Genomic DNA, 26,063 nt, shown 5'->3' on the forward strand with positions numbered 1-26,063 from the left:
ATATTTTAAATTTCAAATGCAATTTATTTAAGAAAAATAGATAAATCAAGGCTATTCTTGGGCCAGTTTTCATAAATAGTATTTTTAAGGAATTTGGTCATGTTACTAAGTTGGCTCTATTCTTCAGTAAACATTTTTCATAATATTCCTAGTTATTTTTTAAATGTCTGTAAGATTTGTAGCAATACTACTTTTTGCCTTACTGAAACAGGTAATTTCTGTTTTCTCTATTTTTTATTTTATTCTATTTATTTTGTTCTGGAATAGAGATATAGCAATTTTGTTGATCCTTTAAGAAGTTAGTTTTGGTTTTGTTGATTTTTGCTATTCTTTCTCTGCTTTCTATATCATTGATTTCTCCTATTACCTATTTGTAATCTCTTTTTTAATACTTACATTTGGTTTAATTTGCTCCTCTTCTTACCTGGGAAGCTTAGGTCATTGATATGAAAGTTTTTTATTTTTTCTAATATAAGCATTTAAACCTATGGCTTTTCCTCAATATTCCCCCAGATATTAATATGTTCTATTTTCACTATTATTCAGGTTGTAATATGTTTTAATTTTTCCTGTGGTTTCTTCTTTGATACATAGTTTATCTAGAAGTAAGTTTATTATTTTCAAATATGTGGGAATATTTTAGGTATCTTATTTTTATCTGCATCTAATTTACACTGTAGTCAGGGAACACACTTCTTGTAACATACATTCTTTTAAATTTATTGAGACTTATTTTTTACCCCATCATGTGATTTATACTGTTGATGGCTCCAACTACACTTGGTAAGAATATGGATTCTTATTGGTCATTGTACTGTATCAATATCAGTTAGGCCAAATCGGTTCACAGTGTTGTACACGTCTTCTATATCCTTACAGCTTACTTTTCTACTTACTCTATCAAGCATTGAAAGAGTAGTGTTAAAGTCCTCAATTACAATCGTGGACTTATCTATTTGTCACTTAACTTCTGTCATTTCTGACCTTCATACTTTGAAGCTCTGTTATTAGGTGCATACTTATCTATGGCTTCCTAATGAATTAAATCCATTCGTCATTGTTAAATATACCTCTTTTTATTTGGTGATACTCCTTTCCTGAAATCTATTCCTTTGTCTGATATTGATATAGTCATCCCAGCTTTTTTTATGATTAGTATTTGCATGATAGAGCTTTCCTATCCTTTTACTTTAAAAAATCTGTATTGTTGTATTTAAAGAGCATTTCCTTCTAACAGGTTTGCCTTTTTATGCAGTCTAAAAATTTATACTAATTAATTGTAGTATTTTATTTACATTTATTATAATTGTTGATATGGTTGAGTCTATATCTTGCTGTTTTTTCCTGTTAGTTCTATCTGTTCCTATTCTTTTACTTCTTTGTCTTCTTTTGCTATACATCTTTTTCAGTTTTTAAAGTGATTTCTCTAGGAATTAAATATGCATTCTTAAGTTATCAGCCTACCTTGAATTAATACTAATTCAAGTATAATACAATAACTTTGTATCAGTATATATTTATTTACCTCCCTCCTATTTTTTAGGCTATTATATTTTGATTTTACACATATTATAAATTCCAGAAAGTATTACTACTGTTATTTATGCTTTAAAGAATTGTCTTTTAAAGAATTTAAGAAGAGACAATATGTTTTTATTTACTTACAATTTTACCATCTCTGATGTCTTCACTCCTTCCTGTAGATTGGACTCTCCACTTAGTATTTCATGAAGCCTGAGGATTTTAACGTTTTTTTTTTTGTTGTTGTTGTTGTTGTTTGGCAGGGGTTTTATGGTGACAGATTCTGTCAGTTTTTGTTTATCTAGCCATTACCTTATTCCAGTTCTGTTTTTGAAGAATATTTTCACTGGATATATAATTTTAGTTTGATGTGTTTTTATCTTTTAGTACTTTGAAGATGTCTTCTGGCTTGTGTTATTTCTGATGAGAAGTCAACCATTTTTCTCTTCATCGTTTTCTAGTATGAAATGTATATTCTTATTCCTCGGGCTGATTTTGCAAATTTCCTCTTTACCTTTGGTTTCCAGAAATTTGATCATGATGTGCTTAGGTATGATTTTTATTTATCCTGCTTGGGGTTCATTGACATTCTTATATTTGTAAGCTGTTTTTTCCTATTAAACTTGGAAAATATTTTGGCAATTATTTCTTCAAATATATTTTTATTCCTTATTCTCTCTTTCCTCTTCTTCTGGGTTTTCTAATATATGTATGTTAGACTTCTTGATATTATCTTAAAAATTACCTTTCTTTTTCTAATCCTTCATCCTGCCCTTCTTTAGTTTGAATCATTTCTACTGAGCTTCCATTAAGCTCATTTAATCTATATTCTACACAGTCCAATCTGTTATGAGCCTATTCAATGAATCTTTTATTCCAGAAATTGTATTTTTCAGTTGAAAATTTTACATTTATTTTTTATATTTTACATTGCTTTTCTGAAATAATTCATCTCTTTATCCATTATACCCATCTTTTCCTGTAAATTCTTTCACACATTTTAAAAGTTCTTTATTAATTTTAATAATTATATCATCTATAATTCTGCTTTTATTGTCTATTTACTTTTAATTATGGTTATATTTTCCTACTTTTTCATAAGCTTTATACTTTTAAAATTTTATTCCAGACATTGTAAACGAGATAATAGCAGAGATGAATATTGTTTTGTTTATGTACCAAAGAACGTAATACCTTTTCCCTGCTTAGCAATTAGGGTTAAGGGCTGATCATTTGGATTTCTCCTAGAACCAAAGCAAATGGCTGCTTTAATTATATTGTTACCTGTGAATAGCTTAACCCCTAATTTCCTTTGTAGCCATCTTTTTGATCTTTTCAGTATTGGAACTGAGAAAGGTTTATGCTGTGGTTCAAAATAAATTTGGTTTACCTTTGGATTCAGCAAGGCCCAAGAATCTAGTTACTGTGAAAATAGGCAATATTAGACTTCCAAACACCCTTCATTGCTGCTTTCTTGGCAAAAATTCAGAGATATGGTAAAGTGACATATTTGTCAGGCCTACCAGTTTTGTTTTTGCATTTGGGAGTTCTTTAGATTCCAATATGTTCTGCCAACTTATACAGTATTCTACGATGATGATGGAAATGATGATGATGGCGATGATGATAGCTAACTTTTTTGAGTCATTACTATGCACCAGGAACTTCTCTTAATTCTTTTTATTTATAAGCTCTTTTAATCATCACAATGGCCTTAGGAGATAGTTATTATTTTCATTCTGATTTTACAACGGAGAAATTGAAGTACAGAGAATTAATCCACAAATGTATAAATAAATGAATGAGTTTGATTCCTAAAACATCCAGCCAGATAAAATTAGACACTGACATTTTGGATACTCTTTGGACTAGTTCTTCCTTCCTGATACCCACTTCTTGATAACATCGAAGAGAAAATAAATATACACTTGCTTGAGCATTTGGTGTTTTGCTCTCTTTTTTATAAATTTAAATTTTCTCCTGGAGTTCCCTTAAAATTCTATGACCTCTAAGAAAAGGGACAAAGTGATGGTGAAGGGAAGACATATAACCTCTCCTCCTAACCTATGATCACTTCAGTTAAGAGTCTCTGTCACAACTACAGTTTTGAGTGTTCTGTGGCTATAGACCTGGACCACTCTATAAAGCACCAGGGTGCCTATCAGGAGTGTTAGGTTAGGGCTTACTATCAGAGAAATAATATTGTAATGGCCAACAGAGGAAGGGAGCAGTCTGGATATTTACTCATTTTTTTCCCTATATTTATTGAATGACTACTATGTATCTAACTTCATGCAGGATAGATACTTGGCATATAATGACAAACACATAGACACAGTCTCTGCCCTCATAGTACTGAGACCCTAGAGAACAATCCAAGACTAGGTCCTTGCATAATTGAGGAAAATGACTTCAGTCATTTTGTTAGGTCCCAAATTCCTTATATTTCAGTAGCAATCACTATAGACTTTCAAGCTGTAGTCTGTCAGCCAACAAGTCTGACCAAATACACTAGCGAGTGCTTCAAGAGATTCAAATCACAGTAAGCCTGGAGTCCTAAGTGGGCTTAGGAACAATCTCAGCCTTCCTGTGCCTTCTTCCCTCTGAGATGGGCTTGCCCAGTTCCCATGTTCTGCACTCCAGCCATTCTGTTAAGACTAAAGTCTGCCCTGAATCCCAGTTCATGTGGCTAAGAGAAGAATATCATACCTTGCTCTCCATTACTGTACCCAACATATGCCAGAGACAGTTCTAGTTCTTGTAAGCTTCCTTTCCTTGGAGTTGGACCCTGTTTCTGGTAACTCCAGCTGCTTGCTGGGGTCTTATTCCAAAGCAGATGGACCACCCAGAACCATGACATTGTTGGCTTCCTGACTTCAGGCATTGCTGCTGTCTGCATGCTGCAGCCGCTGTGCCATATCCTCCAGCTCCAAATCCCCCCAAATGTTAGCAAGTGCCTGATGGGAGACTATTTGCTACAATTCTTTGTGCCAGTGACTACTCCCCCCATGGGACCAACTCTTCAGATCGGATAAAGATTCCAATACCAGTCCTATCTTTTACCACTTCTTCTCAGTCCTCAATAGCCGGCTGCTAAGTCCCAGTATGCCTCTCATCAAAGCCCTCCAGACATGTGACAAGCTTTTGTTACTGGTTGTTAATCCTGGTTTTTATTGTTTTGTGATCTCATGCACCAATGTCTGGCACTTTATCCATTTATCTCTTCTTATTTTCCCACAGCAAAATAAAGATTTTTCATAGGAACTCTCTTAATTCTTGTTATGTGTCTTTTGACAGAATGCTTTCTCCCAAGATCCAATAGTGAAGGCTGGATCAGTGTGTCAGGGGACCTGGGTTTCTTCACTGCACCACGCACCATGCACCACACACCATGTGGCTGCATGACTTTGGCAATTCAGTTCCTTTTGCTGTGACTCAATTTCCTAGTTGGCAAAATGGAACGTGTTGGCTATAAAGTTTCTGGTTCCTTTGAGCTCCCAAATTTGCTGATGTTAAGTTGGCCAACAATGACTTTTTCAAGCAAATCCTAACTTGTTTTTCTTTCTCAAATGCCCATCAGAATACAATATCCACGCAGTTAATCTCTCTCACTTTCCTCCAGCTTTGGATGAAGTATATTCCTCAGTAAGACTTATATATCCCTTAATTTTGACTTCCAAGTCCATTACTTTATACATTAATAATATCTTGAATTTATAGAATATTGCATACTTTCCTAGGGCTTTCGTGATTCTTATCCTATTGGATCTTCATAATGACCCGATTTATTAGGAAGGACAGTCTTTCTGTTCTCTCTTTCACCCCACCCTTTTAAGAATCAGGCATTCTGATGCATTGACAAGGAAGATATTTATTTGCCCAAGGTAGCACCACTAGTTAGTGGTAGATTCTGAACTAGAATTTAGGCCTCCTGACAACTTGTTTAATAGATCTGTGACTTTTCTTGTCTCTCTCCTCCTCACTGACCTTTTTTGACAACATCTGTGTGTAATTCCTCTAATATTGCTAATGTTTCACCTCTTATCTGAGCCATCTGAGCCAGGAGAGTCTGAGTGTTAAAAGAATGGATGAAATCAATTCGTCCCTTCTCCAAGTAGAAGGTCTCAAGCAGCCACTGTGAGTAATTTTTACAAAGTACTCATCTCTCTGGGCTGTAAAGACCATCAACATGTGGTTCTACAGTCAACTATTTTGATGTTTCATCACTTTTAATTAACTCAACAACTTAATGAAGCCCAAGCTATAGTAAGAAAAGAAGTTGAAGAGGAGTTTTAGGTGACAACAATGGCCTCGTTTCACGGGCTGGGCCATGTGCTACCAAGGTTGCATAATTCAGAATTTTCCCAAGAGCTGAAAGGACTGCGTGTGATCCTTACTCTTCGGTATCAGAAAGGAGGGATTAAGTGAATGTTTTCAGTTTCACAGGAAAAGGTAATAAAAATACAAGTATATTTTGGGTCAGGTTCAGTTTCTGCTTGGTTCTTCCAAATCTCTCTGAAGAAAATAGATTGTAACACAACAGAAACGTTAGTACTCAAGCAGATAAGATTCTTTGCCACAACCCAGGTAGTTATCAGTTCCCCAATACAAACCTAATTACATATGACAACTAATATAGCAAGCCTAATAAAATGGGGGGAAAGTTAAAGATACTGGGTCAGGTCTGTCAGTCATAGGAAGACCATCATTAGTTACTATTTTAATGGTTCATTTGATTAAATGCTAAGCTATTGTCTTGTAATTATGTGTATTCAAGGGAAAAATGCTCAAGTTCAATTAGGAATGTATCTTTTACTGCACTATGTTTAATGAAGTCGCAACAGCACCATAATAAGTGAGGAATAATGAAAATCTTTTGAAATTGCAATAGAAGTATTTGCAGAGAAGTAGCTGGCATGTGTAATATGATGAGTTCCCTTAAATGGCTCAACTGTTGATCAAAAAAGCAAATTATATAAGTGGATACTGCGAGGCAGAAACATGTGGACACAGCTGGAGTGTCATGTGTCACGATTCCAGTCATTGCCAGCTGGCGGTCACACAAAGGCAGGCCAAGCCAAACAATTACTGTTATTCATAAGAGCAAATGTGCATTCCAAACACACAGTGCAGGCTTTATGAAATAACTGAGCGTTCAGATGCATCCAGACAGCCGAGCTGTTTTTTTATCACATGTCCCTGGGTGCCAGGCCAATATGGCAAACTGACTCTGCTATTCAGAAACCCTTATCTTTACCCAATTAACCAAATCACTGTGACGTTTGAGAGTTCTTCATGCACTTTGTTGAGCGCATCAAACCAGCAGGCTTACCGGGCGGCAGATGCACAGCTTCTGGAAGCAATCTGCTTTCTTTCTTTTTTTTTCTTTGAGCTGTAAATACCCTGTTAGACCACTGCCCGTTACAAGCCACAGCTTGGAGTCAGCCTCTAACATCTGAACATCCGACCGTCTCCTTGTCCTCAATTCTGTGTGCCTGTGTGATGAAAGTCTTCCAAGATATTGCCTTGGAAGGGTCAAGGATGGACGAGAGACAGGCAGTAGGGATTCATACTCTTGTTTAGGAAAAAAATAAATTAAATGGGCAAACATTCTAGAAGAGAGTCTGGTAATGGACTGAAATAAGAATCCCTAGATGCTTAAACATAGACCCCAAAGGAAGGGGAAATAAAAGGGAGCTGTTGTTTGCATCATTTTCATTTATTTTCTTCAAATATAATGTAGCCAAAGCTTCCTGTCTGTTATTTCTTTCAATAGACAAGGTCACAGGCACACGTGACAATGTGCGCCATCATGTTCTTGCTTATAGCTCTGTCAGAACAGAAAGAACACTGGAGAGGAAGGTGTACATTGCTAGGGAAGTTTCACTGCAAAAGAAAGTGAGTGGTTCTATCTTAATCCCTCCAAAGAAGAGCCAGGATATTCACTAGACCAGCACTGTTCATTAGAAGTGTAATGTGAGCCATACTTGTGACTTTAAATTTTCTAGCAGCCACATTCAATGAAGTAAAAAAAAAAAAAAGTAAAATTAATTTCAACATTTTATTTAACCCAATATAGCTAAGATGTCATTTCAACATATAATCACCATAAAAATATTCATGAGATATTTTACATTCTTTTTTGTTACTAAGTCTCGAAATCTGGAATGTAATTTATACTTAAAAACACACCTCAATTTGGACTAACCACATTTCCAGTGTTTAGTAGCTACCTGTAGCCCACGGCTACCATTTTCGACAGTGCATCACTAGACTTTTGGAAGTGAGAGTTTTGAGTGTGCCCAAGCACACTTTGTCCAGCAGGAGCAGGAACATCTATCATACTGAATGAAGAGTCAACTATTCTATTGCTGGTCTTAGCTCTACTGTCAGTCTTCCTCCTTCTCAGTTAACTGATTCATAAAATGGACATAATAACACATCTTACCACCTCCATTAAGTTTTCTATAAGAGTTCGATTAGATGGTAGATGTCTACACTGAGAAATAACATGTCCTATAAACATCATATTAAGCAAACACCTGAAACTTGAAAGGTTTCCATACTTGTCTACATTGAGAAATAACATGTCCTATAAACATCATATTAAGCAAACACCTGAAACTTGAAATATCTATGAAAGATGTTGAAAATATTTAAAAATTTTAAAGCCACCAAGATATTATCACCATTCTTTTGTATAAGGAACTTTCCACCAATGGCTGATGCCACATAGTTATGGATTCTAGTTTTCCTTTGAAACCCAAGAGAACACCGGCAGCACATTAGCCAGGAGATGTTAGGCCCGTAAGATGCACCCATACTGATGTGCTTCATTCATGTGACACTAAGCATCAGACGGCTTAGAGTCTTGCCACCACTTCCCTCAGACATGGCTGTCTCTGAGCCCGCTGCCCCTTGCACCTCCCCTGCTGTGTTGGTTTCAAGGACAAGGTGACTATTTGCCTTTGGATTGTCCATGCTAAAGTATTTTGGCCAACAGAAACATCAGCAGCTCCAGTCTGCAAGGCACAATATCAAAGTCTATCGACCCAGACCAGTCAATTTTATAATACTTAGTATCGAACGTTTGCCAAGACTAAAACTGCTGGTAACATGACAAATATTTTTGTATATATAGGGACTAATTTCTTATTTAATTCAAAATCATAATCATGATGGTAATGCTTCCATTTTAAAAAGATTTTCAGATTGGTGAAATTTATTCCTAAGTATGTTATTCTTTTTGATATTACTATAAATAGGATTGCATTCTTAATTTCTTTCTTTGTTAGTTTATAGCAACACAACTGATCTTTGTGTACTGATTTTGTGTCCTGCAATTTTACTAAATTCATTTATTAGTTCTAAGAGTTTAGGGGGAGTTTTTATGCTTTCCTATGTGTAATATCATGACATCTGAAAATAGAGACAGTTTTACTTCTTCTTTTCCAATTTGAATACATTTTATCTATTTTTCTTGCCTAATCGTTCTGGCCAGAATGTCCAGTACTATGTTGAACAGAAGTGGCAAGAGGGGACATCTTCATCTTGTTCATAATCTGAGAGGAAAAGTGTTCAGCTTTTCACCACTGAGTAGGATGTTAGCTGTGGGCTTGTCATACATGGCCTTTATTATGTTGAAGTATGTTCCTTCCATACCTACTTTGTTGAACATTTTTGTCATAGAAGTATTTAAATTTTGTCTAATGTTTTTCTGTATATATTGACGATTATATGATTTTTATCTTTCACTTCATGAATTGGAATCACATTGACTGATTTGTGGATGTTGAACTATCCTTGCATCTCTGGAATAATGGTGTATGACTCTTTTAATGTGTTGAATTTGGACTGCTAATATTTTGTTGAGAATTTTTGTATCTATGTTCATCAGTGATATTGGCCTGTAATTTTCTTTTCTTGTAGTGTCCTTGTCTGACTTTGGCATCAGGATAATGCTGGCCTCATAAAATGAGTTTGAAAGTGTTTCCTCCTCTTCTATTTTTTGGAAGAGTTTGAGAAGGATTGGTATTAATTCTCCTAGGACCAGATGATTTCCTTGGTTGTTCAGGAGCATGTTGTATAATCTTCACATTTTTGTGAATTTTTCACTTTTCTTCTTTTAATTGATTTCTAGTTTCATACGATTGTGGTCAGAAGAAAATGCCTGATATGATTTCAATTTTCTTAAATTTATTAGGACTAGTTTTGTAGCATAATATATGATTTATCCTGGAGAAAATTCCATGTGTGTTTGAGGATGCTGTTAGATGAAATGTTCTGTAAATGTCTGTTAAATCCATCTAGTTTAATATGTCATTTAAGTCTAATGTTTGTTCATTGATTCTCTGTCTGGATGACTTACCCATTGTTGAAAGTGAGGTATTGAAGTCCTGTAATATTATTGTGTTGCTATCTATTTCTCCTTTCATATTGCATGGAATATTTTTTCCATCCCTTCACTTTTAGTCTATGTGCGTCCTTGAAGTGAGTCTCTTGTAGATAGCATATACTTAGGTGTTTCTTTTCTTTCTTTCTTTTTGTTTGTTATCCATTCAGCCGCTCTATGTCTTTTTTTTTTTTTTTTTCACTCTATGTCTTTTGATTGGGGAAGTTAGTCAATTAATATTTAAGATAATTATCAATAGGTATGGATTTACTATTGCCATTTTGTTAATTTTTTCTGTTTGTTTAGTATTTCTTGAATGAGTAGATGAATAAATGAATTAAATACTTATTGAACTAAATTTTTATACCATATATCTTCCCAAATCATTAGTACAAAATTTTAATTGAATAGAATACTCACCGTGCAAATGATTACAATGTAAAGACACTCATCTTTGAAAAATCATGCCTCAGTTTGCAGCAAGGCTCTACACCTACAGGTGAGCCGAGAGGAATTGCTGATGGAAGCTCTGCTGGAAAAGTGTAACATCTTAAGCTAGGTGTGGTATGTGGCCTAAAACATGGGACATGCGTGACTGCTGTGGTCATTCATTCATTCATTCATTCAACAAATACTACTTGAGTAAGCTGTGTGCGTTGAGGACTCCACTAGGCACTGGGAAGACACTGATGATCAAAACCACCAATATATTCTTTGTCCTCATGGGCTTAACTATCTAGTTGTATTCTTCAGAATCTTAGGCACAAGATGTGATAGAATTTCTGGGTTTCTGTCAGTAAGAAAATGAAGGCGAAACTTCTTTTCCTTTTTTGCATTAAAGAGAGAAAATCCTTTTAACTCTCCCTCCTCCCACCCCATCCTGATTTTAGATACATTACTAATAGCGCTCATCCCCGAAAGTATTCCAATAGCCACTCCTGATGTATATCCACATTCATTAGAAACGAATCTCCCCTCCCTTGCCTCTTTTAATAAGAAACAGCCAAGGACACTGGGAGAGAATTTCACACTTAAACCGTTGTGGTAGGACCCCAAATCCACATCAGATATCCTGACTCCTAGGCCTATGCACATGCCATGTGTCATCTCTGGACTAAATCTAAACTGCTTTAGCCACCTCTCAGGACACCCAGGGCTCAGTTGGAAATTTGAGCTAAGTGAAGACAGCCCACCTCCAGGTGCTCCCTCTCTTCTTCTCACATTTTTTTTTTTTTTCCATGACTCCTGACACTTCTTGGCCACCCATCATTTTCCATTTAGTTGTGGGCAGTCTTCTTATCTTCAAAGTGTTTCCCTTCACTTTGCAGAGGAAAGACTACCCCTAAACACAGTTCTTGGCTTTCTGTGTATGCAGAGAACCTTTGCCAGGAGCCCAGCTGCTTTCGGACCCTTGCCACCCAGCTTCGGCCTGCATTTCCGAGTTTCCACTACAGGAATAGACTCCTTGGAAGGAGACTTGCTTCTTTTGGGCCATGAGGCCTCTTTTATGAGAGGGGAGACAGAGTGAGAAAGCCCAGGGGATAGCTAGCTCGCAGGTTCCGTGAAAAGGTTCTTCAGAGCTGGCTTGAACGGTGGTTTTGTGTGACAGAAGAATTCTTCAGTCTTTCTGGTTTTGGCCAAGGCTCCCCGCTTCTTTGTAGGATGTTGATGAATTTGTGCCTGGTTCCTCTCTTATGATTACCTCTGTGTTTACACGGAGCTGCTCCAGAGTCACTGCTGTATCTTGAATGCTCATTCAAGGAGAGTAACTCAAGGGCTGACAGCTGGTGAGGTCATTCTGCAGTCTGGCCAAGGCCCGTGTGCCATTACAATGAAGTAATAATGTATTTATAACACACCTAACCGCTGATGGCTTCTATTGCATTTGCACAGATGTTTTTTCGAGAACTCAAAAACTGGCCTCTAGAAACAACCTCCTAGCAAACAAACTCTGTCTGTTGACTCTGGCGGGTGCTTATAACGAGAGTTGTTAGCACGAGGGATTTATGTTTCAAATATCATTTTAATTTCTCAGGCAGCGTTTTTACCACAAGATGTTAATTCACCAGTGTACTTGAATCCCATAGCTTTTCTCTCTCTCACTTGGGTGTGCTCATATTCTCTCTCTTCTTTTTTAATGAAAATATGGACTTAGTTTCTCAGGAAATATTCTCAGTGCCTGATTCATTGAAACACAGTGCTTTCATTTTCCATGAAATTTACTCTGAAATATCAGAGGCTTTTTATTTGATCATCGATGTACCTTTATGATTCATTACGCCCCTCTCCTTATTCCCTAGTAGCACCCTCTTTGTCACACACACGGATTCTGCAGAGTCCCAACAGGAACAGTTGGTCTTCTCAAGGGACACAAGCTACTTTTATCAGAAAATGCTAGAAAGGCATTTAAAGACGACGATGCACATACTAGGTTGGCATCTAACATGGATTCCTATAAGAACTGTTAACTAAATCTCATAAATCTTAATATTTCCTGATAGTGGTGAGTTTGGGATAACACCCTTAATTGGTTCCACAATTAGCATTCCAGATATATAAAAAAAAAAGTTGGAGATTTTTGTTCTGATCATCTTGTATTGTCCCTTTCTTCTCTTTCCTGCAGTCCTTATGCATTTTATCTCTGCTTCTCAGTCATCTGGCTGAATCAGCTCTGGAAGGCCTTACCCTACATAAAAGTACCTCCTCGTCTCACAAGCCCCCTTCCGCCCTTTTCCCCCATGCAAGAATAAATATTTCTAAATTTGCACACATCCACCTCGTTTTTTCACGAGCTCTGAAACAGGTGACATCAACTCTGGGACCTGAGACAAGAGGGTAAAAACCTTTCTTCGTTCCTTCACTTCCTGTTCTCTCTGCAATCCAGGGCAGTTGGCTTTTGACACACAACTACTCCACTGACACTCCTAACAGATAACTCCGAAGCCTCTGCTTGGTCCTGACCCTCGACCTCTTTGAAATTCTAGACTCTGTAGCATTAGTCCCCAGTCTTTTGGTACCAGGGACCGGTGTTCCTGTGAGAATCTAACACCTGATGATCTGAGGTGGAGCTGAGGGGGTGATGCTAGTGCTGGGGAGCGGCTGCAAATACAGATGAAGCCTCGCTGGCTCGCCCGCCGCTCACCTCCTGCTGTGCGGCCCAGTTCCTAACAGACCATGGACCAGTACTGGACTGAGGTCAGGGGATTGGGGACTCCTGCTGTAGAGCGCATCCTTCTAGAGCCTTCTCCCCATGGATTTCTGCCACATTCCCCTCTCTGGGTTCTCTCCAACTTCTCTCGCCGTTCTCTTTCCTCTTTCGTTACCTTGTAAATCTTGGGTTGCCTCTGGTTCTGTATCTATACACTCACCTGGGCAATCTTTTCCGACAGCTCCCAGTCCATGGTCTCAATCACATTTTTGAGTCCAGCTCTGACCTTCACTTCTCTCTACTACTGACCATGCATGTCTCTGGATGTCTGGGAAGGGGTGAATTTCCCATCCACTGCTGGCCTTGTCCCTTTTCCTCCTGTGAGTTCTAGCTTGGCCCTTCGTGCCAGAGATCATTAGAAATATTAGCATCAATTTTATCATCTCCTCCTCCTTTGCCCCCCACCTTTCTCACATAAGGGTTTGCTCTTCATTATATCAGTTGATTCTTCCTCTTTAACATCAGGAGAAATGTCAGAATAACCTTGGTGCTTCTAAAACACAACCTTGCCGAGCCCCACCTTGGAGACTGTGATTCAGTACGTCTAGGGTGGGGCTGAGCATCTGTGTTTTGGTGAAGCTCTGAGGGATTTGGACACGCAGCCAGGTGGAGAAGCACAGCTGGAGATTCCGGCTCTTCTTTCTACAGCACCTGTCTGAGGTCAGGCGGGCCTCACATCATCCTCCAGTGGGGCTTGCCCCTGCCTCTCTGGCTTCCTTCTTTCAAGCAGACACCCTGGTATGGCCAGAGAAGCTTTCTAGACCGTCATCCAGTCATGTCATTCCTTTGTTTAAAGATGCTGGCTGCGGGATTCCACCTGCAGGTTCCACATCCCTTAATATATGATTTGTCATTTACTTCCCACCCCTGCACCTTCCTGATACCTTTCCCACTGTCAGGGAGGCACTCCACCCCTTTCTGTGCCCTGTGGATTCTTCTTGTAGCACATATATTAATGCTGGAGTAGTTTTTCCAAGTCAGCCCCAAAGCCAGATCTCTCACCGGCTGGGGGAAGCCCTTCTTGGCCATAGACACTCCCTCCTCTGTCCCCACAGCAATGCAGACCGCTCCTGCCTCAGGCCGAGTGCTTACTGGGTTTACTGCACATGTGCCTGCTGCTCCTCTCCCCTCCACACACAGGCAAGGATTTCCTTCAGGCAGGGGCTCTACCCCACTGCCCTCCATGCCCCCGCCTCATTTCCCAGCCCTTAGATGGTGTATGTGGACACAGACATCGGTTTTCTTGGAGACTTATATGGTGTTGTTTCATTGAAAGGGATAGGGCAGAGTTTTCGACACAAACACTTGGGACTAGTGACCATTTTTTCCCCTTTATTAGAACCTTTCCCCTCTTAAGAGCATACTGTATGTGGTAACTATTGGTGTCTTTGTTGATTCCCTCCTGGAATCACACTGGTGTGGGAGAAGGACAAAGGCTCAGAAAGAACAGAACAAAATCCAGCCCTGCCCGTGACCCTGGACCAGGCATTTAACATCTTTGTGCCTTAGCTCCTTCATCTGTAAAATGAGATTAATTATACCTACTTCACAGGGCCGAAATGGAAATGAAATGGGATAACCTACAAGAAAGCACCTGGCCCATAGAAGATATCTAACAAATGTCATTTTCCACTTCCTCTCCGGGAATCAGGGTGCATTTTAGTCAGTCAAATAGGACACTGAAGGACTGGTCCTCAGCTCTCAGAACCAACTCAAGTGCTTTCTCTTGGTTTTGTTCAGCCTTCACTCCTCCCTCCTGCCCGTAGACAGTCTGAGGGGTGGGGGTGGGGATGGGGATGGGGTGGCGGTAAAGCGTGAAAGGAGAACATAATTTAACTCCGACTGTTTTAGTTACTGTTTGACCCCAGAGAAATCACTTAAGCTCTGTAGACCTCTCCGTTTTCTCTTCTGTAAAATGGAATGATAATAGTCTCTTTTACAGTGTTGTCCTGGAGAATTCATAATGTAATACACTTAGAATGCTTACCTCAGTGCCTGACACAGAAGGACTCAGTATCTAAGAGCTGTGATTAGGAAAGGGAGACAAGAGTGCTACACAGTGCAAACCGAGCTGTCAATATTTGGGGGCACAGCCAAGTAAAGATAACTCTCTCTCACTGATGATGCAAATGTCTCTACCTTTTCGGTAAATTTTCATTGTGCTGTGCAAGTCAATGCAATTAATTATAGGATTTGATATAATTATGCTTACGAAATTAATGATCTAAGTCAATTTAAATTATCTTTTTTCTTTTGCTTTTTTCCCTTTCCTACTCTTCCCCCTCTGCCTCCCCTCCCCCTCCTCCTCTTCCTCTTCTTCTTTTCTTGTTCTTTCTCTTTCTCTTCCTCTCCTTCTCCTTCCTTCTCCTTCTCCTTCTCCTTTTTTTGCACAGTGTGTACCTCCTCACCTAAGCAATTGCCTCAGGCTTCCAGGAGAGAAGTTGGCTTTCTGCTTCTCTTCAGTGTTTTGAAAAACAGGAGGAGACAGCCATCAAAGTGTTATCGGGTGAATTCCTTTCTTGGATAACTCAAAATGAGGTTGAAAAGTAGCCTGTGTTTCTTTGATCATACCCTTTCTGTGTGCCCACCTATGGGAAAAAACCATAGGGCCAGGTTTTAGTGGCCATCCAGGTGAAGCCTGAATGACTGGGCTCAATGGGAGCCACGGCAACCCTCTCCTCCCTATGTGGACAAAGGCCATGCCACTTGGGTCTTTCTCTATGGGATTTGGAATTCTACAGAATTTTTTTCAAATCAATAAAGCTTAGTAATAAAGAATTATTCAATAATTGTTAAAAATGAATGACATGGAAGAAAGTGGGCCAAGATTGATAGAAACATATTAAACCATATTACATGTGGAACGACTTCCCTGAACCCCCAAATCTCGTTTAGTTTCCTCTAAAGCCAAGGGTTTAGTTTGCCCCTCAGATTGGAGTGAAGCTGAAGTTGGAATATTTTTTCCTGATTCTTGTCTCTCTGAAGGAGTAACCAGGCATTGACGCTGTGGTCAGTTAGGTTAAGGTCGTGTAATACTGCTTCTTATGAAAAGAGAATCTTCTTCAGAAATTGCAGGGACTGAGGAAACAGGATTGTTCATAGGCTCTACCATGGTGAGGACTATTTTAACTCAATCAATATTTACCATGTTTCTAGCACTGTAATTAAACAGTCCTTAGTAAAAAGAACTATTCAGTCAAGGTAACCACATCAGTAACAGACACCAGCAATTAGCGTTTATCTCACTTATACATCTGTGGATGACCTCGCATTGATGTGATTGACATTGGCCTTAGCGAGGCTCGGCTTCAAGCTCCTTACTAGGTCTGGGTCCGCTCCACATGCTTCTGCCCTGCCTTGGTCAAATGGCTGCCCAAGGTGCACAAAGAGCAGTGCAACTGCGCAAGCACATTTCACGTCTGTGCTCAGAGTCACACCTATTAGCATCCCCATCGGCCCAGGAAGCAACATCGCCAAGCTCAAAATTAAGTAGATGTAACTCCACGATCATGAGGCCAAAGCAATTCAGGATGGGAAACGGCGGTGGAGGAGGTGGGAGAGAATGATTATTTCCTGGGCAATAATATAACATCACAGTAACCTATTTACTTCATTTGTAGGACAAGGAATTCAAACTTGTCTACTTATATTGTTTTCGTTAAATTGTGCATGAGCATAGGGATAATTTATTACCTTGAATAATTTGCACTGTGAATCTTCAGTAAGAGTAACAATAGTTGGAGACAGAAGATTAAATCCTGTCAGTGTGACTTCATGAGAAGGTGATCTGTGGACAAATGAGTATTTTATAATGACCCTCATTATAAAATACAGACAATCCTTCAGTCTGGCTCCCAGGAGTTCCATGAGGACAAAGTGAAATAATGATGGTGGAAATATTTTGCAAACTGTAAAGTGCTACTCAAACTCAAATTATTGGGTTTTGTTCTAATTAGCAGAAAGTGCACCCCTTAAAAACCAAACTAGTACTCATGCTTTTTTACATAGAGAAAAGGGAGCTGGTCTTGGAATGAAAAAAAATGCAGGTTGGAACCTTCATTCTATCAATTACTTGGCTTTTATGAACCTCAGTTTACTTCTTTGTAAAATATAGATGACATCAGCTCTGCTTACCCCCAGTGTTTTAAAGACATCAAATTAAACAATGGATAAAAAGCAATTCATAAACTAGAAAATGCCATGTCACATTCAATGAGAGCCCAGAGCTTCTTTAGTGAAATTAATGTTCATATGTCATCTGAATGAAGGGGCGTCACATAGAATTACAGGTTCAAAATAGTTATTCTTTATATGCAAATGTGGGTTTAAAAGAAGTTGCTTTTGAGATAAATGTTTAAAGAAAATTGTGTTTTATAAATTTGAAGGCAGAGAGAGGAATACTGTGGAGAGGGCAGCTTTTGTAGGAAAATTGAGGCTGGGAGTCTCCTCTGGTAGAAGGTACGCAGAGGGCTACAGGAGGGCTCGGAGGCCTGGTTGATGGGCATCTTATTGCAGGGGAATCAGGTCGTATTTCAACTGGCTCTTATTTAGATCTTTATAACCTCTGAGTTTAAATCAGAGGAGTTGAAACCAGGAGACAGAACTAAAGGGACAGAGGTAAGGCTAGTGGTTAACAGTGAAGGAATTTGGGTCTGGATTTATATCCCAATTGTGCTACTAACAGTGGAGTAGTATGGCCTTGGGGAAATTACTTAGCCTGTCTTTGCCTGGGTTTTCTCATTTATACAATGGAGATGGCCATCAGTGCCTAACAGGCAATATTCAGCATCTGATTGACAGGTGGTATGGCGATCCAGCCCTGTAGCCTCAGGGCCATACCCGGCAGGCCTGAGGGAAGAGCAAAAATAGAAGATGGGGTACTTTCTTGGAGTAAGATAATTGGATGGCTGGAGCTCCAGGGTGGACCATCATATAGGATGATCCTGAATCTTCTGGAACCTCCTCTAGATTCTCAATTTAGCTCCCCTGAGCAGCCTTTAAATATAGAAATGTCTAAACTGCATTCCAGACCAGTTAAATAAGAATTGCTGGGGTTTGAGTCCAGATGTCAGCATCTTCTAGCCCCATCACCACCCCTAGATGATTCCCAGGTGCAGACAGGCTGAGGACCAGTGCTCCAGTGCAGTAGGCAGCTTCCATCCTTAGGGCAGGTTAACATGGTTGTCAGAAGAACAAGGCTTTGGAATCAAACACATCTGAGTTTGAATCCTGGCTCTGCTGCTTACTAGCTGTGGACCTTGGACCTCAATTTTTTAATCTGTAAGTGGAGACCACAGTCCTTGCTTCAGGAGGCTGTTGCAAAGATGAAATGAAATAACAAATGTGATCTGACTGGCATATAGTGAGGGTTCAGAAATGATAGCTACTGTTATTAAAAGAGACCTTCTCTGAATATTCACTCCATTTAATTTGTTTCCTCCCTGACCCCACTCTATTCTCTACCATATTCTTATTTTATTTCCAATGTACCATATAAGAGGATCTGAAATCGTTTTTATTTATTAGTTCACTTTTAAAAAGATGATTGATTGCAACTGCAGAAAAAAAAATTCTAGAAACTCATGGTTATTGACATAGCGTAACTGTGGAGGGAGTTTGAGTTGGGGAAGAGAGCTGCTTCTGAGAGCCTTTCTCTCTTTGCTGCCCTGGAGGCCAGAGAGAGCACACCTGCTTTTCCTTTTCTCCCTGATTGACTGCAGACGGAAAGATCTGGAAAAGGTTCCCCTCCCCCCTGAAATGAACTCCATCCCAGGTCATTTGTGGGTGGAGGGAAGCACGGGAAGCGGGCATTGTTTTCTAGCCCACTCTCTATATCTTCCACCTGTCCCCTCAGGAGCCCGCCTGTATCAAACATTCACTCACCTTTTGTTAACCCTTGAGCTTTTCAGAGCAAACAAGCCTCTCAAAAAGAGAGAAACTCTTCCAGGCAGTTTACGTGAATACTTAAATGCAAAACTTTCAAGTTTGTGCTGGTTGGTAAACTCAGTGGATAACTTTTATAGGTGATTTAACTCAAAGAGAAGGGTTGGGGGAAGTCAAGACTGGAACGATCAGTTGAAGATAGCTTCCATCAGTTTCTCAGACTAGCACTCCAGATGGTAGACTCTATACTTAGCCATGATTGAAACTCTAGAATAGCACTTTCCTTCTTGAATCAGAGTATTAACCTGGGAAGGACTTCAAAATTTACCTTATAAAGTACAGCCATTTCAGTTTTAGAAAGGTAGAAACTGAGGCTGATAAAGTTTAAAACACATGTGCAAACTGTCCTGGCTGATTACTGTGGACCCAAGACTGGAACCTCAGTCTCTCAAATTCTGGTTTGCTCATGTGTCTATGACCCCACATCTGTCCTCCTCATTTACTAAAATAGAGCAAAAAGGGAAAACAGAGAATAACGGGCCTAGACCTTCTAAAAGCTAAAATTGAAAAGGAAGGGGAAAGGACAAGGGTTTGAGAAAAGCAAACTGCTCTGATAAGTGAGTGTCTGCTCCTTGAAGTGAACTTCTGGTCAACCCAAGCAGCAGAGAAAGGTTTTTTGTTTTTTTGTTTTTTTGTTTTTTTTAAATCATCTCCAACGAATAGTCTAGGCTGTGTGGAAAAACATAGTTTATTGTTGTTATTTGTTTTCCCGTTGCCTAGAGCCATACTTGGGCATGGAGAATTTATACTTGTTGGAAATTCAATAGAACCTTTAATATTTCATTTGAGTGAATCTCTAGGAAAGTTAGAACTTGAGATAATGTGAGCTAAACCAGGCAAGTGTTCACTGTTTGTGGTTTGCCCTCTTTACCTCACACGTCACACCTATGCTGCTTTGTCAAGTCAGTAATTTCTTCTGGATAAAAAAATGTACTGTACTCTTTGTCTCTGTTTACTCATGCATTATTTAATATGAAGTAGTTGTTTAGATCAGTGAATTTACAAAGTGCTCTAGAATCACTTTTGTTAGATATTTTTTACTGAGCCACCATGGAGAACATTGGAACATAGACTCAGAGACAATGGAGATTGCAGCCACACAGGAATTTGTCAACCTAATCGACATAGGATTCGAGCTGACTAAAACTATATTTTTTTGAGTTTACTGATTCATGTTGTTTTGGAGTCTATCAGAAATGGGAATTTTATTGGTAAATTGATGCTATTATTCCTGAAGTGAGATCATTCTATGATTCCTCTGATTCTGGGAAAATACAAATAACTGAAATTGACTCAAGAAGAACAGTAAACCCAAATAAAGCAATGTATAAGAAATAAGTTCAAAATGCTGACAAAAAAATTGCTTTTGAAAGAGACTTTAGCCCAGATAATTATTCCAAGTGATTAAAAAAAAGTTTTAATAACAATTTTCATTATGTATAAACTGTTCTAAAACAAGGAAGAAAACCACTAAAATTGACTTTTCAAGGCCAATCTATTCCAGATACTTTAAGTATCTGGAGGATGAAATGTCCATAAGAGCCTCTGAAACAAAACCTGACAGAAATGACATAAAAGAAAGCTACAAATCAATCTCACTCATAGTGAGAAGTAATAATCCTAAATAAAGCACTAGTAAGTTATAATATCTAGTAGTGTATTAAAGAATGATTCACCATGAACAAATAGAGTTTATTAGACAAATTAAAAATGTTTTACTACAGGAAATCTAATGTAACAGGTAAAAGAAGACAAAATGTAATATGATGATTCTTACCAATTGTGAAAAGCTAAAATTGAATATTCATTAATATTTTTTAGACTCATAGATTCTTAAAAATAGAGAAAATTTTCCTTAATTTGATATGGAAAATGTAAGTCACACCAAGAGAAGATGTCATTTATGAGGGCTGAATGAGAAAGACACTAAAGTCAAGAATAAGGGAGGAGGCTTATAATCGCCATTGACATTTAAAATTATTCTGACAAATGAAACTGGTTTAAAGAATGAGTGAAACTTATCTGAACAAAGCGTAAGAGGTACCATTATTTGCACATTATGAAATGTCCAAGAACAAATAAGCAAGTTCAAAATATACACTAAATAAAATTGCATTTGATCTATGGCCATGCTACCCTGAACAACAAGCTTGATCCCATCTGATCTCGGAAGCTAAGCAGGGTCGGGCCTGGTTAGTACTTGGATGGGAGACCGCCTAGGAAGACCAGCTGCTGTAGGTGTAAAAGATAAAAAATAAGAGATTTTGTAAGCTGAAAAGGTCCTTGCAATCTGTGAGGTCAACCAAGGTTTGCCTCACCTAAAAAATAAATTAAAAAAATAAATAAATAAAATCATTATGTATAACTGTTCTAAAACAAGGAAGAAAACCACTAAAATTGACTTTTCAAGGCCAATCTATTCCAGATACTTTAAGTATCTGGAGGATGAAATGTCCATAAGAGCCTCTGAAAAGCTCCATCGTATTCTTGGGACTCTAGATGGTCACATGTATGAAGAGGGATGTGTGCATGCTCAGGAAAGACCTGAAAAGGTCCTAATCTTTCACCTCTGGCTGACCTTGAGGCTCTGCAGAAGCAAGAAGTAAAGGCTAAGGCAGAGTTGTCAACTGCATGAGGGTTGATGATGTGCCTCAACAGGCACACAAAGCCCCTCAACAATAGCTGGGGGACTTATTATTTCCGGGCATGTGAAGAATCTCTGTCCAGTCACTAGTTGACAACTAAGCTAACCAAGCTGAGGCTTCAGTGACTACACACAACAAAAAATACACAGATTTTATAAAATTCGTTCATAAAATTCACTAAACGAACAGCAATAACAACAAATAGCAGTGACAACAAACTGTGAGTGATGAAATCTGATTTCCAGAGTTGCCACATTATATTATTTAAAATGTTCAGTCTCAACAAAAATTTATGAGCTTTAATGTAAGAGCTGAAACTATAAAACTCTTGGAAGAAAATATAGCCTTAATTCTTCATGACTTTGGATTAAGCAATGGGCTTTTATATATGACATCAAAAACACAAGCAACTAGAAAAAAACACAGATATACTGGACTTAATCAAAATTAAAAACTTTTGAGCTCCAAAGGACACCATCAAGAAAGTGAAAAGACATCCCACAAAATGGGACAGTGACTGCTAATGTGTACAGGATTTCTTTTTGGGGTGATAATGTTCTAAAATTAGATGGTGGTGACAGATATACAACATGTGATTATACTAAAAACTACTGACTTAAAAAATATTTAGGAGAAATTGTTGGGATAAATTTTATTTCATTATACAGGCATATTTTTGAGATACTGCATGTTTGGTTCCAGACCACTGCAATAAAGTGAGTGTTATAATAAAGCGAGTTGTTGCAAGGTCTTACCTTCAATTTATAAACAATGCGACATCTGAGAAGCGCAATAGAGTGAAGCACAATAAAACAAAGTACGCCTGTAGCTGTATCTCCCATTTCACCTAATCGCCTACTCAATTTGTCTTTTTAATCTTTCCATATTGTTATTGTCTAAAACATTCAAAACATTCAAAACATGTCAAAAACATGTCAAAATATTCGAAAATAATTTTTCTAGTAGTTAATGCAACAGAGACAGTCCCTGACATACAATGGTTCAACTTAACAATTTTCCAACTTTATGATGGTCTGAAAGCAAAATGCATTCAGTAAAAATGCACTAAGAATTTTGAACTTTGATGTTTCCTGGGCTAGTGATATGCAGCACAATACTCTCTCGTGATGTAGGGCAGCAGCATCCCATTCAGCCATGTGATCACAAGGGTAAATAACTGATACTCTACAAGTGTATTCGTTGTGTTAGATGATTTTGCCTACCCGTAGGCTAAGTGTTCTGAGCATATTTAAAGTAAGTTCAGCTAAGCTATGATGGTTTGGTAGGTTTGTGTATATTATATACATTTTTGACTTATAATATTTTCAACTTATGATGGGTTTATAAGGATGTAACTCATCATAAGTTGAGGAGCATCTGTGTATAGATAAACTAAGCCAATTCCTGATTGATTAGTGTATACATATTGAGGTATCACAATCCAAATGGGAAGTTATACCTAAAGGTTTATATTCTATTTCAATGCAGAAACACAAGAAGAAGGATATGTCTATAACATCTGAAATAATGAAGACAGTGTCTTCCTGCTTTAGTGACCACATAGGGAGCAGTTGCTCTTAGATGAATAAAGAGCTCTGTACCAGTATTATATCAGTTCTAATATTTGGAAGGGACTCTTTTCTGGTGAACCCACTTAAATTAAAAAGAATGGGCAATGCAGGAGAGGGACAAAAGAAGAGGAATATTTTTGCACCTCAACCTTTAAAATAGGTAAAGCTGTCTGCGGCCATGCTACCATGAACAAGCCCAATCCCGTCTGATCTCGGAAGCTAAGCAGGGTCGGGCCTGTGTAGTACTTGGATGGGAGACCGCCTAGGAAGACCAGCTGCTGTAGGTGTAAAAGATAAAAAATAAGAGATTTTGTAAGCTGAAAAGGTCCTTGCAATCTGTGAGGTCAACCAAGGTTTGCCTCACCTAAAAAATAAATTAAAAAAATAAATAAATAAAATTGCATTTATAATAGAAAAATACTTAGAAAATATATAGCAAAAGGGTTATGTTCACAATGATAATAATAAAATATACACTACCTAAGAATAAATTTACAGAATAATTTGGATCTATTTGGGAAAAAAACCTCCAAAACTTCATGAAGTGTCATAAAATAAATGTGAATAAATTAGTATGTCTATATATTTGCTGAATCGGTATTACAAAATTTCAATTTTCTTAAATTAACATATAAGTTTAATATAATTTTAAAGAGAGTCCAGATTATAATTCTCATTTATTTTAGGAACAAGATTTGACAAAATAAATCTAAAATTTATTTGGAATAGCAAATGGATAAAAATCCTCAAGAAATTTTGAAAAACAGAAAGTAATAGAAGGGAACATTTGTGTTGCACAATATTAAAATGTTTTAATTTTACAACAATAAAATGATTTTATACCAGTGCACAAATTGACAAACAGATCTCTGGAAGGAAATAAAGAGTCCAAAATTGTATTTAAGAAGGCTAGAATTTCAAAGCAGTAGAGAAAGGAAGTTTTTTTTTCTCAAATGGGTTCTCAGAGAGTTGATTAACAATGTGAAGAAAACACTGCAAAATAATGAATATAAATATGACATTATAAGATAGCTAGAGAAAGATAAATATTTGAATTTAGGATAGAAAATAATTTTGTCAATTATATCACGTTGGAAAAGATTGATGGTATTGACTATAAAGATCTAATAGCTTCTACATGTAAAAAAAAATTGTCAAAATTAACTTTTTTAGAACTCCACCCCAGGTCCACAGTAGTCTTATAAACCTGACTCAGAACTAGCTTATGGTGAATAACCTTTGTCCTGGACATCTGTGGAAAATTATCCACAACAATTGTTTAACATTACAACTTCCCGGGACAGCAATAATAATTGGAGAAGACAATTTTAAAAAATTAAGGTAAAGCTGAAAAACTTAAAGTAAAATCTGGAGGATGAAATGTCCATAAGAGCCTCTGAAAAGCTCCATCGTATTCTTGGGACTCTAGATGGTCACATGTATGAAGAGGGATGTGTGCATGCTCAGGAAAGACCTGAAAAGGTCCTAATCTTTCACCTCTGGCTGACCTTGAGGCTCTGCAGAAGCAATAAGTAAAGGCTAAGGCAGAGTTGTCAACTGCATGAGGGTTGATGATGTGCCTCAACAGGCACACAAAGCCCCTCAACAATAGCTGGGGGACTTATTATTTCCGGGCATGTGAAGAATCTCTGTCCAGTCACTAGTTGACAACTAAGCTAACCAAGCTGAGGCTTCAGTGACTACACACAACAAAAAATACACAGATTTTATAAAATTCGTTCATAAAATTCACTAAACGAACAGCAATAACAACAAATAGCAGTGACAACAAACTGTGAGTGATGAAATCTGATTTCCAGAGTTGCCACATTATATTATTTAAAATGTTCAGTCTCAACAAAAATTTATGAGCTTTAATGTAAGAGCTGAAACTATAAAACTCTTGGAAGAAAATATAGCCTTAATTCTTCATGACTTTGGATTAAGCAATGGGCTCTTATATATGACATCAAAAACACAAGCAACTAGAAAAAAACACAGATATACTGGACTTAATCAAAATTAAAAACTTTTGAGCTCCAAAGGACACCATCAAGAAAGTGAAAAGACATCCCACAAAATGGGACAGTGACTGCTAATGTGTACAGGATTTCTTTTTGGGGTGATAATGTTCTAAAATTAGATGGTGGTGACGGATATACAACATGTGATTATACTAAAAACTACTGACTTAAAAAATATTTAGGAGAAATTGTTGAGATAAATTTTATTTCATTATACAGGCATATTTTTGAGATACTGCATGTTTGGTTCCAGACCACTGCAATAAAGTGAGTGTTATAATAAAGCGAGTTGTTGCAAGGTCTTACCTTCAATTTATAAACAATGCGACATCTGAGAAGCGCAATAGAGTGAAGCACAATAAAACAAAGTACGCCTGTAGTTGTATCTCCCATTTCACCTAATCGCCTACTCAATTTGTCTTTTTAATCTTTCCATATTGTTATTGTCTAAAACATTCAAAATATTCAAAACATGTCAAAAACATGTCAAAATATTCGAAAATAATTTTTCTAGTAGTTAATGCAATAGAGACAGTCCCTGACATACAATGGTTCAACTTAACAATTTTCCAACTTTATGATGGTCTGAAAGCAAAATGCATTCAGTAAAAATGCACTAAGAATTTTGAACTTTGATGTTTCCTGGGCTAGTGATATGCAGCACAATACTCTCTCGTGATGTAGGGCAGCAGCATCCCATTCAGCCATGTGATCACAAGGGTAAATAACTGATACTCTACAAGTGTATTCGTTGTGTTA

General features: G+C 37.8%; 2 pseudogenes; both read left to right on the plus strand.

Annotated features, from left to right (window-relative positions):
* Positions 1-21,183: 21,183 nt before the first annotated feature.
* LOC112477967 lies at positions 21,184-21,305 on the plus strand (annotated as a pseudogene).
* A 2,143-nt stretch (positions 21,306-23,448) lies between these two features.
* Positions 23,449-23,567, plus strand: LOC112478014 (annotated as a pseudogene).
* Positions 23,568-26,063: the final 2,496 nt, after the last annotated feature.

This window comes from Pteropus alecto, unplaced genomic scaffold (assembly GCF_000325575.1).
Source record: "Pteropus alecto unplaced genomic scaffold, ASM32557v1 scaffold131, whole genome shotgun sequence".
NCBI lineage: Eukaryota > Metazoa > Chordata > Mammalia > Chiroptera > Pteropodidae > Pteropus > Pteropus alecto.